The sequence below is a fragment of the Podarcis pityusensis genome, assembly GCF_964106645.2.
Source record: "Podarcis pityusensis genome assembly, chromosome: 12".
Lineage (NCBI taxonomy): Eukaryota > Metazoa > Chordata > Lepidosauria > Squamata > Lacertidae > Podarcis > Podarcis pityusensis.
This window is the reverse complement of record NC_138037.1, coordinates 54,221,292-54,234,986: the sequence shown is the minus strand read 5'-3', so window position 1 is coordinate 54,234,986 and position 13,695 is coordinate 54,221,292. Positions and strand designations below refer to the sequence as shown.

General features: G+C 44.3%; 1 long non-coding RNA gene across 1 annotated transcript; it reads right to left on the bottom strand.

Annotated features, from left to right (window-relative positions):
- Nucleotides 1-4,589: 4,589 nt before the first annotated feature.
- On the bottom strand, nt 4,590-13,673 carry LOC308460084. Its single transcript, XR_013978465.1, has 2 exons — nt 13,630-13,673; nt 4,590-4,824 (listed from the first exon to the last, which is right to left on the bottom strand). It is a non-coding gene; the product is annotated as an uncharacterized lncRNA (long non-coding RNA).
- Nucleotides 13,674-13,695: the final 22 nt, after the last annotated feature.

The window sequence follows — 13,695 nt, the reverse complement described above, 5'->3', positions numbered from 1 at the left end:
CCAAAATAATCTGTTTTAAATGGTCTGCCAGTATTGTAGGCAGGGTTTTGGATCTACAGTAAGAAACAAGACTATAAATGATACAGACTGCTGGGGCTTTATCATATTTAAACCAGAATTCATGCACTGAATTAGCACCATTCTTGTTTTCAGTGCTTCACTATGTGTTCTTAACTGCCCACATACCAAGTGGTTGGAGTTTTACCATTCAACTGGATATACCTGTCTGGTCCTTGTTCTTTGTCTAATTGCATGTTGTGAATTGCAATGCCATTTCCTCTTCCCTTATTTACTCTGAAAATATTGAACATAGGTGGGAGGGAAAATATGACCCACATATGTGGGGTGAATAACACAAGAATTGGCTGGGAGCCTAGATTCGAAATACAGGACTAAACTCACTTTCTAGCAGGAGAGAGCCCTCAGTAGTAGAGTTTAAAAACTCACAAAAGTCAAGCAGCAGCAACCTGGGAATATAGGTGTTAGACCCTTTTATCCTGTTATGTCTGCTTGCAAATGACGCTCCTCTCTTTCTACCCCTCTTGCAATGAGCAAACCGCACACTGTGAAGTAAGGTTAAAATACTTTACTTACTGTACAAAACATCCCAAAGATCAGATGCACCAGTAGCAAGAAGAACACTCGCAGAATACTCTTGGATAGAAAATACAGAAATATAAGTTCAAGCACGTGCTCTAAGCTTGCAGCTTGCTTAGACAAGTCTTCCTTAGTGTGGAGAGACAGAGAGCAGGAAGAGAAGGCTTTGCTTCCTCTTTTATTGGAGAAGGTGGGGCGTGACCTAGCTGAGTCTAGGAATCCAGCTCTATTGTCTTAACCCCTTCATGCACTAACTAGCACTCATGTACAGTATAGTTATTTTTGACAGCAATCTCCCACAAAATCTTGATTGTCATTCAATATAAGCAGAGAACTTTTCCACAAAGATTAATTCTGTTATCGTCAACTTGTCTCTTGTTTTTAAATTCACACACATCACTGTATCCTCACAGTTCTGAAGGAATAGTACTTCTTTTGTAGTATTACTCTGAGGCTTTCTCCCGATTGAAGTGCAGAGTGTTTGAGGACAGGGACATTCGCAGGGAAACCAAAATGCTTGGTTTCAAAGCTACTGTACTGCCAACCTTACTATATGCTTGTGAAACATGGACAACTTATAAATACCATCTCCAACTCCTCGAAAGATTCTATCAACGGTGTCTCCAAAAATTTTTACACATCACTTGGGAAGACAGGCGAACTAATATCAGTGTACTGGAAGAAGCAAAGATCACCAGTGCTGAAGCAATGATTCTTCAACATCAACTTCGTTGGACTGGTCATTTTGTTTGGATGCCTGATGATCATCTTCCAAAGCAACTACTCTGTTCTGAACTTAAAAATGGAAAGCGTAATGCTGGTGGTCTAATGCTGGTGGAGGTTTAAAGACTGTCTCAAGGCAAATCTTAAAAAATGTAGTGTAAACACTGACAGCTGGAAAACACTGGCCTGCAAGAGTTCCAGTTCTCCAACAGCCTTTACCAAAGGTGTCATGGGCTTTGAAGACACTTGAACTCAGGATGCAAGGGAGAAACGTGCTAAGAGGAAAGCACACTTGACAAATCCACACTGTGATCAACTCCCACCTGGAAACCTATGTTCCCACTGTGGAAGGACGTGTGGATCCAGAATTGGCCTCCACAGTCACTTACGGACTCACTGTTAAAACCATGTTTATGGAAGACAATCTTACTTGGCTACAAGTGATCGCCAAAGAAAGAAGAAGAACTACTCTGACGTGCCTATATTTGAAGGAGAAACCCCTTTTAGGATACTTTTTGGGAAACTAAAATGATAAAGAATCAAGTTGTGACATCTTAGAGACTAACAAATTTATTACAGCTTAAGCTTTCATGGACTGGAGTCAGATTCATTATATTAGAACAATAGAGTTGTTGTTTTTTAAATGTTCTCTTGATCTAATCTATGAGGCTGTTGTGCAGAGTTCCAGCCTACTGCTGTTTTGGACTGTTAGAGGATCTCAAGTAGAGCATTGCATTAAAAATCAATATATCTTTGGAAAGTATTCGTTCCCTGGAGGACTATGGACAACATTAAATGAAAATTAGTCCGATTATTTCAAGGCCAGAATGATAACAGCTTACTAGTACCACTTCTTTTGCAATGTATTTTTTTACTTCCCCTGGAGGAATACAAACAGCTTACTAATCAGCCCATACGTAAAATCACAAGCTGCCTTGATGCAGAATTAAGGAGATGGGAAAATCTGTTCTTGAACATCTAACGTGATTATAGAGAGTCGACGTATGATAAAAGTCTGAGAATTTCCACATAATCCGAATTATCCAGAAAGACATAAGACTGCAGGAGTTAATGCAAGTGATTTACATTTCAAAGGGTCCCAAGATTAAATACTCAGGCGACATCCAGCAGAATCTTTGTTATTGGAGTGGTAGAGATCAGACAGAGTAACAGTTTAAGTACCTTTAATCAAGTGTCGGTCATTGTTAAACCAGGGCGATAGCTCCTGAATGAACCCTAAAAACAGATTTTCGGAAACAGTCTGCATTGGAACAAACCTGGAAAGGTCAGGGATGGCAAGGAGCCAGGGAATTTGACCATTTCAATAAAGCAACATTTCACAATAACTGCAGCAAGCATTTTTTAAGCTCTCTGTTTTAGGATAATATAATCAGTCTAGCAAACCTACACAAAGCACACTTTGAAGGCTAAATAATGCCATCTGGCCTTTGCCCATCCAATCTCTTTAAGCATATGGTCAATGACAGCAGATCGCAAGTGTCCTCTGTCTCCAACTCCCTAACCGCATTGCCTTTCCCCCCGCTTAATGCTGAATGAATGCACATCACCACTTATGTCTTCCCAAATGCTTTCGATTTAGATTCTAAGCCATTCTGAATTTCATCTGGCCAGAAAGACAGAAATGCTGATCCTGCTCTGTTGGGATAATACATTGCCACGTGCAGTGAAATAAATTGGTCCGAAAGAATAATCTTCGGGTCACTATGCTATGAGCTTCCCTCGATCCCTTTCAATGTGCAACATCCACCGCCCAAATCAGCTTTAAACAGCCAGAAAAGACACTGTGATTTGCTAAAAGCTAGTGCTGGAAAGTGGGCAAGAAGGACAGTGGTGAATCACAAAGTCACTTCTTCAAATGTCTGCTTCACTGTGGATTCTCTAGGTGACCTGAGTCAGGCAAGCCTCGCATCTCAGTCTCAGGCCTCTTTCACCCCATTGATAATAAGGGGAGAGAAACATTGGCCAACCTTAAAATATTATCTTATTGAGGGCAGTATTGTTTATTGTAATGGTTCAAGGGGTTGCTCGTGCGTAAGCCGGTGCCCACACCTGGCTGGGTTGCCTAAGTGAACCTTTCCTGTCCGGGCAGCCACTCACCCGTGACTGTCTCAATCGCTGGCAGAATCCGTCAGTGGGCGTTTCTTAAACTTGTTCCAGCATAGAAGTTCTTTCACGCCCAGTCGCCTCCTACTTTCCCTGCGCGGAAGCCTTCTGCGCAAGGAAGGCGTAGGCAGCGGAGGACCCTTCCTCCCCCCACTGGTCCCAGGCAAGGAGTCATGTGACTCCCTCTCAGATTCCCCCATCTGCCCCCCTTCTCCACTGGAGCTGAGCTGATTCCCTTCCCCAGAGGATGGGCTGCCTCTCCCAATCCCGGGACGCTCTCTGGGATCCCTCTGGAGCTCTCTCTCTCCCTCCGGCACTGATGGCAGTTCCCTGACATTTATGAAGTTCCCTCACCCCCAAGGGTATGGTATAACGTCCCATGTGCACCATACAGTTAAAACAATATCGTGCTACTTTAAAGAACCACAGCTCCCATCGAAGCCTCCTGGGAACTGTAGTTTGTTTGGGGTGTTGAGAATGCAACAGCTAGACTGGTGACTGGGAGCGATTGCTGAGACCACATAACACCGGTCCTGAAAGACCTACATTGCTCCCAGTACGTTTCCGAGCACAATTCAAAGTTTTGGTGCTGACCTTTAAAGCCCTAAACAGCTTCGGCCCAGTATACCTGAAGGAACGTCTCCACCCCCATCGTTCTGCCTGGACACTGAGATCCAGCGCCGAGGGCCTTCTGGAGGTTCCCTCCCTGCGAGAAGCCAACTTACAGGGAACCAGGCAGAGGGCCTTCTCGGTAGTGGCACCCGCCCTGTGGAACGCCCTCCCACCAGATGTCAAAGAAAAGAACAACTACCAGACTTTTAGAAGACATCTGAAGGCAGCCCTGTTTAGGGAAGCTTTTAATGTTTGACAGACTCTTGTATTTTAATGTTTTGTTGGAAGCTGCCCAGAGTGGCTGGGGAAGCCCAGCCAGATGGGCGGGGTATAAATAAAAAATTAATATTATTAAGAAGCACTGCTCCAAGCTAAAAGCATTTTTTCCCCCTGCCATTTTGGGGGCTTCATCTCCCTTGTCTTCAGAAAACATGTGCCTTCATGTTTCAGCTGTGTGCAGTGTGAAATCAAAGGTGGGCACATTCTCCATCTTGCCAGCCAGATAGTTCATTATGACTCGCCTCCAATCACTCTTTCCAAAAAGCCCCTTTAATATGCTCCGTGGCCAATTACTGGGATACTGTAATCAGCTTGATTGGTTGTCATCTCGCCAAGAGAGCGTGTTTCATTTAGCCTTGTTAAAATTCAGCCCGTTTGCCAATTCCATTTGCCACTTCCTTCCTCAACAATGCCACAGCTCCTACGCAGGTTTTCTTACAAGTTGGGATATGTTTGGAGAGGACTATTAAATGGGAGAGGAGAGGGGGGCTGTGAGTAAGAAAAACAAAATCAGCAAACAGGAGAGCTAACCAAATCTTATAGCAAAATTATAGGCTGCATTCAGAAAAGACTTTATTCTGTTTCCCCAATGCTTCCTTACCCAGTAATTTCTGTGTTTTATGTGATCTTTCACACAATGTAAAAGCAATTTCTGGAAACCAAATGGAATCTAGTGGAAATTTAGCAATCCCCACTACTAACTCGTGAGGTGGCAAGAGTCGTGTTGACTTGCATCTCAAATAGGAGAAAGGGAGATGCGTTAAGAACACCATGACAATTATGGGTTCTTATTTATAGAGAACTGTGTGCACAGCAGCCAGTAATATCATAGGTGTTATTAAAACTTAATATCTACCAGAATGCAGTATTGTATGACCTTCTGAGAAGCTGAATGAGGGAAATATCCTATGTAAATAACAATTAAACTAAGGAAGACAAGGAGTTCTTTGGAGTAAGATCCACAAATGGAAGTTAGGAAATGTGAGTTTAGCTTCAACACATCCGTCCTATGTTTTCTTGCACCTATTCATGAAACTTTATTTTATTTATTATTTCACTTATTAAATTTATTATAAATATAGTAGATATATTTACTATAGAATGCCTTTCCTCCCAAAGGAGCCCAGGATGGTAGTAGTGTAGACCTCATTACAGTTCTGCACAGCCACTTGTTGCTTTGTTGGCTTGAAAGAAGATACAACACGTGGGATGTGATATCCTTGTGTTGGCATTTGTTGGCACCAGAATGGGCAAGTCTTTAAGTCATGCCTTGGGTGTGGAGGGCAGAACTTTGGGGAGGTTCCCCCCCATCATCTCTCAAGACAGATGGTTGCCAACAAAAAACATTTGTTGTTGTTTAGTCGTTTAGTCATGTCCAACTCTTCGTGACCCCATGGATCAGAGCACGCCAGGCACTCCTGTCTTCCGCTGCCTCCCGCAGTTTGGTCAAACTCATGCTGGTAGCTTCGAGAACACTGTATAACCATCTCATCCTCTGTTGTCCCCTTCTCCTTGTGCCCTCAATCTTTGCCAACACCAGGGTCTTTTCCAGAGAGTCTTCTCTTCTCATAAGGTGGCCAAAGTCTTGGAGCCTCAGCTTCAGGATCTGTCCTTCCAGTGAGCACTCAGGGCTGATTTCCTTCAGAATGGATAGGTTTGATCTTCTTGCAGTCCATGGAGCTCTCAAGAGTCTCCTCCAGCACCATAATTCAAAAGCATCAATTCTTTGGCGATCAGCCTTCTTTATGGTCCAGCTCTCACTTACATCACTACATGGCTTTAACTATATGGACCTTTGTTGGCAAGGTGATGTCTCTGCTTTTTAAGATGCTGTCTAGGTTAAATCCAATAATCTCAGAATTTGTGCCCTAGGTTATCTCATTAGTGGTGCTTCTGCACTTGATTTCTGTCCTGTATGGAAATATGTGAAGTATTTATTTCAACCTGATTGACAGCAGCTGATGGACATCCATCTCCTGAGCCTTCGCCTACTTCCCATAATCCCAAAAGACGCTTCCCCTGTAGCTATCCTGAGCTGGCAGCTTGCCGACTGCAGTTCTGACTCCTCTGTGGTTGTGTCTGAGCTTTGACTCCTATATTGTGCACCAGAGGCTGCTGTTTAACCTGTGCGCAGTGCACTGACATCTGGTGATTGCTGTGAAGTGTGAAGAGGAAAAACCCGTGCCAGTAATCACACAGTGGGGCAAGTGATAAACGTAGAATGGAAAACCACAACTGGTCTCAAGCCCCCTGAGACATGCCTTCTGTATGTCCAAAGGGGCAGGCTTCCCTTTCATATTTTACAGCGACGCTGCAAAATGCAGTATTGTACATGGTGACAAATGCTTCTGCTAAGTAAAGGGTGATTCAGCTCTTGGATATTTTTGCACTTGCTGTGATTTCCCCCCAAGTCAAAATATTAATAATTATGAATAGTGTAAACAATCTGGTAATTTTTTAATGCAATATAAATAAATATTGTAGAGGAAATTAGATATTATATACAGGTATGTGTTGTATTTTTTTATCTCTGTGATGTTCTGTACTGTTAAATTTAATTATTAAGTTTAATTAATTTAATTATTAAGTTGCATATTGGACCTTTTTTAAAAAGAGAAAGAAATCAAAATGATAGCACCACAAAGACACAAAGAGAGACGTGCACATTCTGGTTATAGTTTATTATTTAAATGTGTACAGAAAGAGCGAGATGGAGGTGAGAAAATTATAACCCCAGCCTGTCTGGAATTTGCCATTAAAAGCAGAGCAGCCATATGACCAGCAATAGTCAGCCTTTCCTTTCCTCATGACCTCCTGTCCCTTGTCTGTTCCGCTGGGCAAGATAACAACCAAGGACTACACTTAGGTCTAAATGTTTGGCTTTACCTGCTGCAACTTAGGCATAGTCCTGATTCAAGGACTGTTTACACTGGAGGGGGGGGGTGAGTTTCCCATGTGACATTGGTTGGAGACAGTAATGGTTCATATGTTCTTATGTCATTTCTGGTACGATACAAAATTGTAAAATATGTGCTTCTGGAGGGCTAGCTGTTGCAAGAAAAACAACAGACCCTTATAACACCCAAAAGACTCATGAAGTGGCAGGCTACACTTGTGAGGCAGAAGAAGATGCTTACTGTGGCAGGAAGATTCAAGGACAATCAAAGAAACATTTAAATGTTTAACTACTTAGACATTTCAGTATAGTATAGTATAGTATAGTATAGTATAGTATAGTATAGTATAGTCATACCTCGGGTTGAAGTAGCTTCAGGTTAAGCATTTTTGGGTTGCGCTCTGTGGTGACCCAGAAGTAATGGAGCGTGTTACTTCCAGGTTTCTCCGCTCGTGCATGCACAGACGCTCAAAATGACGTCATGCGCAGAAGCGACGAATTGCGACCTGCAGATGCGCGGACGTGCAGACACGGGGTGCATTCGCTTCAGGATGCGAACGGGGCTCTGGAACGGATCCCGTTCGCATCCAGAGGTACCACTGTATAGTATAGTATAGTATAGTATAGTATAGTATAGTATAGTATAGTATAGTATAGTATAGGTTTTTTTGGATATACAACCAGGAACTGTAGCCACGCATCTCTTCAAGAGCATTGCTTATTCTTCTATGGTTCTCCATGACATGTTGTTGAGAACAGGGATTTTCGATTCTTACAAATACGAGAGATCAGAAAAGAGAAAGGCTTCCTTGTGCTGATGAGGAAATGAGAGTTAAGTTTGTCTCAAATTGGACCTAATATATATGAGACTGCCCGGCAAAAGCAAGCTCACACCGCTCATTGGGTTTATCTAGATACTTAAGGTACATATGTAAGAGGCTCAGTGATAATTATATTTTGGGAGTGTTTCATGTGCTTATGTAGCTGCATTGTTTTATAGTTCCTGGATGTCCCATAATCATATTATGAAGTAGTTGTGTTCTATATTATGAATCAAGCACTGCTAAGACTTGTATGGACTTGTTGGCTTGAGCAAATTTTTATTCTGAAAGTGTGGCCCAGAGGGTGGAGGGGAAAGTTTGAGAACCACTGGACCAACACAATTACTATGGCATAGGCAGGTGTCGAGAAAAACAGTAAACTGTGGGTTCAGATGACAACAAAACGCAAAAAAGTACAGTCCCTGACAATTCAATTAAGAGTCTATTCGCAGCAGCAGTAATTGGGGATAACATTGGGGATAACAATGAGAGTCTGTGCTGGAAATGAAAATAGATGTTATCCATCAGAAGCAGACATGACACTTTATACTGTTGTGAACAATTTTGTTTCTCGTCAGAGGAAAAGCACTCTCACAGTGTCCTCCTGACCTTTCATATGTTATTTTTACCCTATATTTTTAGCTCTTCAGAGAGATGACAAATCATGTTGCTCTCATCTTAGGAGAGCCACTCCTCCTGGATCAACATGGTTCAAGAGTGATTGGAAATACAATCTTTGGATTCTGTAGGTTCACTCAAGCAGACAAGGCCAACAGTGCGGAAAGAAGATCTGGGCTTTCTGAACACTCCAAATATAAACAAGGAAATACATGCAGAAACAAGGTTTTCGTGAGGGAAAATGTCCTTGGGTGAAAGTAGTGGACCAGATGTTCACTACTGGAAAAAAAAGCCTTCCAAACTATAATTGATCATTTGCTGTCAGAGACGAATTTCATGGGCTCTTGCATTTCACAAGCAACTAAAAATCTCCACTTTGATTATTGTGCTAGACCTGGACATTAGAGACTCATAAAAGCTTCAGAATGACTCCAAAGCAAATAGACGAACTTCAGAGCTGTCTGGACCACTTGGGAATCCATAGTGCATTGGGTGCAAAGTAAAGTGGGCTGGTCCCTAGCTTCAGAACCTCCTCAAAAATTCAAAATGGTGCTTTTACTTTTGGCCATTTTGAGCCTCCATAAAATGGAAAGGCACCAGCAGAGAGGAGTGAGGAGGCAGAGGAGGGGGTGTAATTTGATGACGGAGAGCTGTAGTTTCCAACAACAAACCAGAGCTCTCCTTGTATACCTCCAATCACAGTGATTTTGAGGAAGGACATAGAAGGAACATCTCAGAAGCTGTTTTAAATGTATCCACTGTCAGTTCAGTCTCTTAGGAGCTGCGAAAAGTGTGTAGAACTGGATATTGGTTATATGTTTAGTACTTCCCTGTCTTCTCTTCCTCCTTTATTCCAATCCATCCTTTTTTTAAATTTACACTTCCTTTTGTTTGGGTCTGTCTTGAATCTAAACTGTGCTGTAAGGTATTAGGTAAGATGTTCTCTTCCACCCACCCCATTCCTATTCTGGTCCTAGTTATATTTAATTTAATTTCAGTGTTACTTGAAGTTCTTTGGAGGTCTGACTCTTGTCTGGGTTCATTGCTATGTGACTGTGTTAACCACACACAGCATTGTAATGGGCACGAGGCACTATACTGGTGTAAACTTGTATGTGTTTCAGTGGTGAAATCTGTGCCATCAGGGATGAAACAGGACTGTGGTAAATCTGGGGTTACCCCAATTCAGTTTCTGGATTCCTGATGCAAATTTCCTTGAATTTATTTTATTTATTTGGAAAGATTTATAAATCTGTTAAACCAAACAGCTCCATTAAAAGACACAGAAACACACAGAGAGAGAGAATAAAGCAATGGCAGAAGAGGCAGCAGATCAGTAATATCATTACTGCTGGGAATGATTTGCCTCTAATTATCTTAAATTTGGTCGACCAAGAGTGGCGAGCTTGGCAAGGGATACTGTTCCTCCTCCCTCCCAACAGCAGCACCACTGCCACTTACTGGGAAAATGTGGGGCAGGGCAGGGGTGAGTTTGGGGCTGTGCAGACAACAGCAGGTAAGTGGCAGAGACACTGCTATCAAGTGGGTGGTGGCACAACACTGCCCCGCTTTGCGGCCAACTCCTGGTTTCATCAGGAGTTGGCATGATCAGGAATCTTATGGTGCCCTGCACCCCAGCAGGGGGGAACACTGACAAGAGCCCTGTGAGAATGTAGACTCGCCGATGGCAATTGCAAATGCAACAGTGATGGTGCAAGTGACCCGTTTTTCCTTTGCACCAGGGCTTGAAATCGAGCCATGCTGCGAAGGAACGTTTTTCATTTCCTGAGAATTGCTCTGGAGCTTAAATCACTGCCCATCAGCATGGTTTCAAGCCTCATTTGCAAAGGAAGATCCCAGCTGATCAAAGAAGCCTTGAAGTCAAGCTGATCAGTGGTGACTTAGAACTCCAGAATTCCTGATACTCTGGAGTGTTGCCAAGCCCAGTGGAACGTGAGGTCATGGCTGGTCGGTGCTGTTTTCAAGAGTCCCTTTTGGCAGGGACTGGCTCCACTACAGAATTCTAGCCCAGCATCCTGTTCTCACAGTGGCTGACAAGATGCCTGTGGGAAACCAGCGAACAGAACATGAGCAAAAGAGTACTTGATAGCCTTCTCCTCCATGAATGTGTCTAATACTTTTTAAAAAGCCATCCAAGTTGAGGACCAGCCGTGTCTTCTGGGGGGAGTGATTGCCACAGTTTAAAAGGCAACCACAAACCCCACTTGCCGAGGAACAAGGTCCCAGATTGTTCCCCCACAGTCTCGCCCTTACCTACCCCACACCTGGGGGAAGCAGCTTCTTGGAATAAATTAGGACCCCTCCTGCCAGCTTTAATCAGCCTGTGGACTGGAGGTTCCTTACCACTGCCCTACAATATTCCCCAGAGTGTGGAGTCTGTGAGTGAGTCTTTAAGATGGGGTGGCTAACCTGTGACCCTCAAGGTGTTGTCAGGCTGTGGCTGATCGGTCCTGGAATCCAACATCACCTGCAGAGCCACAGGTTAGTCGCCACTGTAGTATGGTCTGGCACGTGTAAAGTCTTTCTGACCTTTGGCTCCTATTCTTCTGGTTTTAGTGGGGCTGTATCGCTGAGTGCCCCACTCTTCTTCAGCCTCGTCTTCCTTTATGTTCTTCAAAGGCTTTCCATTAAAGAGACTTCAAGCAGAATTGCAAATAAAAGCACAGGATCCTGGGTTCCCGCTAGATTCAATGACATGCAGAGAGGCTGCACCTTTTCCAAATGCCTAAGTCATGTTTAAATTTCATCCTAAATGTTGGCGGCGCAGAACTGAAAGCAAGTCCACACACACAACGCGAGTGCATTTCCAGCTAAGAAAACAAGAAAGGGATAATAATGTTGGCTTTGAAATTCTAATTCCAGCCTTTGTGCTCATGTCATAGGCAGGCATTCAGCTGCCTTCACAAGGAGAGCTTCCATCGCCTTTTCCCTTTGTTGAAGGGCTCCGGTGCTGTTTGTCCATGAGCTGGAAAGCTTAAATCTTGAGGGAGAATGTACCTATGAACAGCAGGGAGATCTTTCAAAGCAAAAGTGGCAGAGGAGTAAGGCAAGATGCTGGCTTACTTATCTCTGCCCACTGGCAGAGGAAGAGGGGGTGGGGGGAGCGCACCGCCCCCCACAGCGCAATCCTGGTGGAGTGCCATTGCAGCTGCCCCCCGCCCTTGCTGGGCACCATGCCCCCAGGACGTGTGCCACGCCACCCAGCCCTGCCTGCTCTCCACCCCCTGGTGCCGGAGTATGAAGCTCCGCCACTGTCTCTGCCCCTCACCCTGCCTCGGTCTTCATTTCTGTGAGCTGCCCATCTGCTTTCTGCAATACTTTTCTGTAGTTGCAGCAGAACAATTAGAGACAAACTAAACAAACAACAACAACAACAACGTGTCTTGCCTCGGTAATGGACTGGATGAGAGCCAACAAACTGAAACTCAATCCAGATATGACTGAAGCACTATTAGTGGGTGGTTCCCTGGACCGGATGGGTGGGAGATCTTGATGGGGTTACACTTCCTCTAAGGAGCAGGTTCGTAGCTTGGGGGTCTTCCTGGATCCTGTGCTGTCGCTCGAGGCTCAGGTGGCCTCAGTGGCCCCAAGTGTCTTCCATCAGCTTCGCCTGGTGGCCCAGCTGTGCTCCTATCTGGACAGGGATAGCCTAACTACTGTTGTCTATGCTCTGGTAACGTCAAGATTAGATTACTGCAATGTGTTATACGTAGGACTGCCTCTGAAGACGGTTTGGAAACTTCAGCTAGTGCAGAATTCAGCGGTCAGGTTGCTCACCGGAGCAAGATGCTCTGAGCATATTACACCGATCCTGGTACAACTGCACTGGCTACCAATTAGATTCCGGGCTGAATTCAAAGTGCTGGTTTTGACCTATAAAGCCTTAAATGGCTCAGACAGCAATACTTCAAGTACCACCTCTTTCCATATGAACCTACCCGGACCCTGAGATCATCTTCTGAGGCCCTTCTTCTTGTGCCTCCTCCTTGAGAGATCTGGAGGGAGGAAACACGAGAACGGGCCTTCTCTGTAGTGGCTCCCCGTCTGTTGAATGCTTTTGATTATGTATTTTGTGGTTTTATATTTTGATTTTATTCTGTGAACCACCCTGAGACCTCCAAGTATAGGGCAGTATATTAATTCAATTAATAATAATAATAAAACCAATAATGTTATTGTTTATACCCCACCCATCTGGCTGAGAAACACAGTCATAACACACCATAGCCATATCTCTAGTTTATCCCAATGTTTTGGGTGTCCACCAGGCCATTCCAGAAAATATGCATCTACACCATTCATGGTCCTTCAGCTAACACTAATGTAGAACTAACGCACATCACATGAGTCTATACCAGGGGTCGGCAAGGTTTACTGGCCATGGGCTGGATCACTCCCACGGAGATCATCTGTGGGCCGGACTGGCACAGTGCGACACTGGAAATCGCTTCTGTGCATGCCCAGACGCTGAAAATCGCGCTTGCGCAGAAGCGATTTCCAACATCTGGACATGCGCAGATGCAATTTCCGGTATCTGTGCATGCGCAGATGTGATTTCTGGTGCCGCTTGGCAAGTCCCCACACTGCGCCAGTTTAGCACAGCGCGGGGGGGACTCGCCGAGCGGGAGACTGGGTTCAGGGGCAGCTCATGGGCCGGTAAAATGGTCTTCGCAGGCCGCATCCGGCCCATGGGCCACACGTTGCCGACCCCTGGTCTATACATATCATTTTTTTAAACATGGCACCTCAAAGGGTTTGCACAAAGTAAATATTCTCTCTCTCTCTTTCTTTCTCTAAGCATTCATCCCCTACAATGTTAAGTTGCTACAGAGGTCTATCTCTTTCCAGAATTAGGATCTGAAACTGCTTGACCAATGGGCATTAGCAAGGTGTTATTCAAAAACTCTTCTTGTACCCTTTTGCTTAGCGTAAACTTACCCAGAATGCAGCTGAGCCTCCTGAGAACACAGAATAAGTTTCTCTCTCCCCCCCCCCCCATTGTTC